Here is a 6,132-nt window from a genome sequence, read left to right on the forward strand (position 1 = left end):
TTTTTTAATTTAAGAATTCCAAGAGAGGATTTGTTTTCATGTAATGCCAACTATACAATATAGCTGTATACGGTCAATATACAGTCACAAAATGACCAGCTTATAATACAGCTAACATTTGTGTGTGTGAAAATTGTAATTTTTTAAGCCTCCCAAATCAAAGTATCCCACTTTGTGGTTGATACTTGTGTGTTCATATATGTATATGTATACATATTTATGTGTGACTGTGTGTGTCCACATGCATACTAGATTTTGTCTCCTGGATTTTTATACTTTTTAAAGCTAAAACCAGAGCTCATTTTTAAATGAAAGCTGAGGTGCTTGTACTTCCCATGACTCCAGCAGCTGGTGGTTTATGAGAAAGCGCTAGCACAGCCAGCCAGATAATTTTTTGTCTCCTGGATTTTTATACTTTTTAAAGCTAAAACCAGAGCTCATTTTTAAACGAAAGCCGAGGCACTCGTGTTTCCCATGACTCCAGCAGCTGGCGCTTTATGAGAGCGGGGTCGTCCGCGCTGGGCCGGAGGGGGCGATGCTCGGGGGGGTGCCGCAGGGGGGGACGGCAACGCGCTGCTCCTGGGCAAGGCCCTGAGCCCCCCTCCCGGCGCCCCGCTCCGCCTCTCCCGCCTGCAGCCCCCGCGAGGCGGGAGCGGCCCCGGCCCCGGCCCCGGGGGGCGGGTGGAACCGCCCGGCCGCCGCGGGGCTCGCCGGGACCCACCTCAGGCCGGCTTTGCCCCGACGGGGCTTGGCGTGCCGCGGCGTGTGGGCCGGGGCCGCGCCGCAGCCGAGGCCGGCCCAGCCAGGCCCGGCCCAGCCGGAGGAGCGGCTCCGGCGGCGGGGCGCGGATTGGGCCAGGCGGGATCATCCAAGGCCGGCGGGGCGCGCATTGGCCCTGCCGCCTCAGGAGCTCTCGTAAACACACAGGCCCCGCGGTGACCGGCAGTAACCCGCCGCCAAGCCCAGCCTACCTCGGGGCTTGCTTTGTTTCCCCTTCCTTTTTGTGCACCGTCAGCCGGTTGCGGCTCTGCCGTGGCGGCGGGGGCTGAGCGGAGCCTGGCAGCTCCCCCTGGCCCTCGGCAGCCCGGCGAGGGGCTTCGTGCGCGGGTGGGGGGGTTATGGTTTAGTCGTGGCCTTGGCAGCGCTAGGTTAACGGTTGGGCTCGATGGTCTTAAAGGTCTTTTCCAACCGAAACGATTCTGTGATCGCAAAACGCAGCCTTTTTGGGCCAAAGCTGCTTTTGTGCCAGCAGCTCGTTCAAGCCAAGCGGATGGGGCCCAGCTCCCTTATTTAAGCCAGTGCCATGGGAGGGGATGGGGCTCAGCTCCCTAGCTAAGCCAGCACTGCGGGAGGTGGGAGCTTGCGGTGGGTCGGGCACCTTTTGGGGTACCCGCCGACACCCCCAGCCCCGCTGCTGGCTGTGGCAGCGACATGGCGGAGCATGGCGCACTGGGGGTGGCTGCTGGGCTCCCCCGGAGATGTCCCTCTGGAGCAGGCTGAGGCTACACGGCTGGGCATTAAGCAAATGCCACCCACTCCATTCCTCCGGCACGCAGGGGTGCCGTCTCTTCCACCTGCTCTCCTGGGGTTTTGTTCACTTCCCCACCTCCCTGACCTCCCCGCTGCTTCCCAGGCCATCCCTGCAGCCTTCCTGGGGTCCTGGCCCCTCCTGGAGGGGCAGCAGCAGCTGCTGGTTCCCTGCTGTGGGGGAGAGCCTGTGGCTTGATGCAGATCCAGCACCCAGCCCGTCTGCTGGGCAGCTCCCTGGGGGACCTCTGCCCTTCCCAGGGCACCCTCCTGGGTCCCACTCCCAGGGTCCTGGCCTGGGGATGCTGGGCTCCCCAGCTACAGTCACTGCATCCCGGCTCTGGGGAGGGGATGGCAGCTGGAACCTGGTTCCCTATCACAAAGCTCACACTGGCATCACCTGCATGTTGTGTCCCGGGTGAGAAGATGCAGCAAACTCTCCGCCTGGCCGCTGCCAGCCAGCAGAGTAGGCCCGTAGCCCTCCCTGCTCTCCCTCCTCTGGGGCTGAACAAGCAAGCACTTGTTTGCCTCCTCTCCTCCCCAGCAGAGCTGGCTGGCATGTTAACCCTTCCCTCCCCTTCCTGGCGGGGGGGTGGGAGAGCTTCGGAGACGCAGAGTTGGGGTGCATCGGAACTGCAACCCTAATTCATGGGTTACGTAAGAAACCAGGAGCAATGATCATGCGTGAAACACTTCCAGGCAACGAGCTCAAAATGCTGAGCTGGTGCTGCTGAAGGGCTTGATAGTATAGAAAAACATATTTTGGGCAGGGGATTTAATAACAGCCTGTAACGCAGAGGGAGAGGCCGAGATCCGAGTTCCACTCTCATGAAATCCAGGCAGGGGGATCATTAACTTTATTTTTAGGCTTGGTGGAGCAACCAGGAGGTTTGAAGATTTGCTGTCTCATTTCACTTGTTTAGCAGGGGCTGTGCTGGGATCAAAAGTGCACCAGCTTATCAGAAGCACCACCTCGCTGTCACTTCCAAGGACATACTTCTGTGACCAGAGCATTTTGTCTGCTTGTTTTTTTTTCCGCCCCCCGCACAGCTCAGGGTAGCCACACGCCACATTGCCTGGGCTGGTCACGCACCTCCAGGTGGGAGAGCATGGCTGTGGAGGAGCTCAGACCTTCCTCCTGAATAACCCTCTTCTCCCTCTGCCCTGCTGCAGGCGCGCACTCCCCCGCACGCCGTTCTGCGGCTCCGGCCTTCCCGCCCAACGGGCTTTCCGGCAGCACAAGCTGCACCTGGAAACCAAAGCGTGGGCCTGTTTTGCAGAGGAATTCAGCATGCCAAGGGGCTGGCTGGCCGGCGCACGACGGCTGGCTCAGTGGTCCCTGGGTGCAGCAGGTGGTAAGGTTGCTGCAAAGGCGGCCATCCCCTCTGCCTGCTCCCACATGGTGCCATGCAGAGGCGGCCTGACTCGCCAGCAGTAGGTTTGAACGGCCGTGGGGTGGGGGGGTGGGGAAGCTAACATCAATTACAGTGAGATTCGGCCCCGGGGATTTCCCCCCTTCTCCTTTCACTTCCCTCCAGCGGCGAAAGGGGTAGGGGCAGCAGGGGCGCGCGCTCTTGCAGTAGGTAAAAATTTCCCCTTGCTAAGGTTAATGAACCCGCCTGATGCTGCGGCGGTTGGGCCCGGCTGGGAAGACGGGCTGCCGGTATTACGTGTTATGCTGCATGTGTATCCCGCAGCCGCAAGGCTCTGGCAGGGGGCCCTGGCTGGAATTAACCTGCAGTAACCCCGCCGTGCAGGGGCAGCCTTGGCGGGGCGTGCCGCCTGCGCTGGCGTAGCAAAGCCATTATAATCTGCTCATTCACGGGGCTTAAAGAGCCAGAGGTTTGGTTTTTGGGTTGGTTGGTTTTTTTCTTTTTTCCCCCGGGTTTGGAAACGGGAACGCGCAGCGTTTGCCATCCCTATGGGGCATCGCATGTTTTAGCGAGCCCGGCGCACCATGTCATCCGTTCAACGAGTTTTAAAGTAACATTTTTATTATGAACAAATAAAATTTAAGATCAGCACAACCAGACGTCTGTTTCCGTATTAGTAGAAATTATTTCAAAAAGTTGTTTTTTCTTTTCCAGTACACAAAACAGAGATACTACTATGCAGAAATCCCTAAGCTGTGAAAAATCATATCCTACTCACATTTCAACAGTGACAGAGCTTAAACAATGTGCAGATTCAACTTTCCAATCTTTCCCTGAACACCCAACACTTGGACAGCTGCTCTTCACGATACCAGCGGGGCTGGGAACGACTTTGGAGAACAAACCAGTCCGTGCTTCTGCCCGCAGCAGTGTCTGTGTGTGGTACGTACGCCGTGCTCGGGACGGGCGGCAGCGAGCTGCACCACACCCCTGGGAGGCAGGGCACAGTCCCCTCTTACAGCGGGGAAACTGAGGCACGGAGAGGTTTTAAGTGTCGTTGTCCCAAATCACGCAGCGAGGGAGTAGCTAAGCCATGACCAGGCCCCAGGAGAACGGCCGCTCTAGCCACGAGGTCCCACTGCTGCCTCCTCTGCTTCTACCTCTCACAGACTCATTTAGGCTAAAACATACAGACAATGCGTCCAGGATACAAACATGCCACCAAAAAATATATATATATATTTATAGTTGTGTGTGTGTGTATATATATATATATCTCAAAGTTCTACTTAAAGTGTTGTATCTGTTTCTTAATCTAACAAAAATTCTAACTCAAATACATTCAAAATCACCTGCACCCACAGTTCAATGTAGGCAATTAAATAATTAAGAAACCCCTCGAATGTTCGTAATTCAGAAAAAAAAAATACGGCAAATAGCTGTCAATACTTCTATGTATATTAAAGAAAGATTTAAGGCACCCAGAGATATTTGCCAATCTACCTTTAAAGTGACTGGGCAAACACCAGGACTGTTTGGTTACTGCTCCTCAGCTTCCACCCTCATTCCAGATTCTGGAGCCCAATCAGCACTTGAAATTTGAAAGGAACCCTTGATGTCAAACCCTGCTTCTCTGCTGAGAGGATGCGAAATATTGCAGCATGTCACGGCATGCTTCCCTACCGTAGGGTATGTCACACACCACGTTAAGGGCACCAGGAGCGAGGAAATGGTTCTCCTCACCTTCTCCCCTCCCCACACCCCTTTCAAATTACTGGCTGGAGCAAATTCAGCCTCTCTGGAGACTTCCATCAGTTCAGAAGTGTTTAGACTAGCATGAAGTCAGCCCACAATTAGAGAGCTAACAACACATCTCTTTTCTGGGGGGGCTTTTCTTTTGTTAAATGCTAGGCTACAATTCCAGCCACAACCCCTTCGCCCCAGCCAGCCCCCAGGCAGCCATGAGCCTCAGAGCAGTAAGGCTTCTGTCCCCTGACACCATGAGCCGAAGGGCTCCATGCTTCATTCTTCCCTGTTGTACCTCTCGGTGGGAGACCACATCGCTCCTGGTGGCTCAAAACCTCAAAGGGTCCCATTGCTGAGCAATAGCAAGGCCATGGCAGTGGCAGGGAGGGGAAAGGAGAGGAGAAGGACTTATTTTCTGAGTAATGCGTGTTCTCTTGCCAAGGAGAGCATCGCAGAGCTGTCCTGGCTCCTGGTGAGGTTTGCGGAAGCAGGAGCAAGCAAAGCTGCAGAGACTCGCTCCCGTGAAGCTTGCCTGGCTGCTATGTGGCAGAGCTGAGCTCTTGTCTCTGCCCAACCTGGCCTGCCTGAATAAGGGCGATGCTGCAAACACCACTCTGACATCACCTCGTTCCGGCCACCTCTTGTGCTTTCCTCCAGCTCCATTTGATGCACTTAAGCAACAAAAACAATACTATCGCTACAACTAATAATAGTAATAAAAATTAATAATAATAATGGGGAGAGTTAAGGGGGGGAAAAACCATGTTCAGCCCAGTGAGGGGCTTGGGGCCATGATGCCCAGAACCTACCCACCGCCTGAACGCAAGCTGTGGTCTCTGCAACTTGCAGGAAACAAGACCCACAACCAGCACACCCTCCAGCTCCGTGGCCACATCAGCTCGGTGATATACCTGACCATTCCGCAGGCTCAGCCACCCTCGCTGCCTGCCACCCTGGCGAAGGATGGCAAGAAGGCTTGCTGAGGGGGCTGGGAGGCAAGTAAAGGGACTAACAAGGAGCTGCTTTCACCTCCCCTTCCTGCTCCCTCAGGAGTGCCTTCCAGTCCCTCAGAGGAGCAGGGAATTGCAACCCACTCTGGTGGACCCTGGGCAGAAAAGCCTGGAGGTGGCCCACACTGGCAGCAGCATCTCATCTCAGAGGTCTCGACTCCCTCAAGGCCCCTCTGCTGCCTGGCCCCACATTGGTGTTTCTCAGGCACTTGTTAATTGACCGAGCGGAGCCCGTGAGGATGGGGAGGGCTTGCTCTCGTGGACACCCTCACCCGTCCCTAGGCTGGCTGGTGCTCCCTCGCCCTGTCCCTGTGCTCAGCAAAGGATGCGGACCTGCAGGGCAGGCAGGGACACCAGGACATCTGCCTGCCACCCAGCGGGGACCTTGCTCCTCCAGGACATAAAGCACCTTAACTCAGTGGTGGAGCTTTGGTTTACATCCTTCTCCCCCTCTCCATTTTGGCAAAATCCTGTTT

The 6,132-nt window shown here is 55.8% G+C and overlaps 1 protein-coding gene across 1 annotated transcript in view; it reads left to right on the forward strand.

Annotated features, from left to right (window-relative positions):
- Positions 1–6,132, forward strand: part of LOC142063632 (broad substrate specificity ATP-binding cassette transporter ABCG2-like) — a 184,427-nt gene that overhangs the window by 86,706 nt on the left and 91,589 nt on the right. The gene's annotated exons all lie outside the window — the stretch shown is intronic.

This window comes from Phalacrocorax aristotelis, chromosome 12 (assembly GCF_949628215.1).
Source record: "Phalacrocorax aristotelis chromosome 12, bGulAri2.1, whole genome shotgun sequence".
In the NCBI taxonomy this organism is placed as follows: Eukaryota; Metazoa; Chordata; class Aves; order Suliformes; family Phalacrocoracidae; genus Phalacrocorax; species Phalacrocorax aristotelis.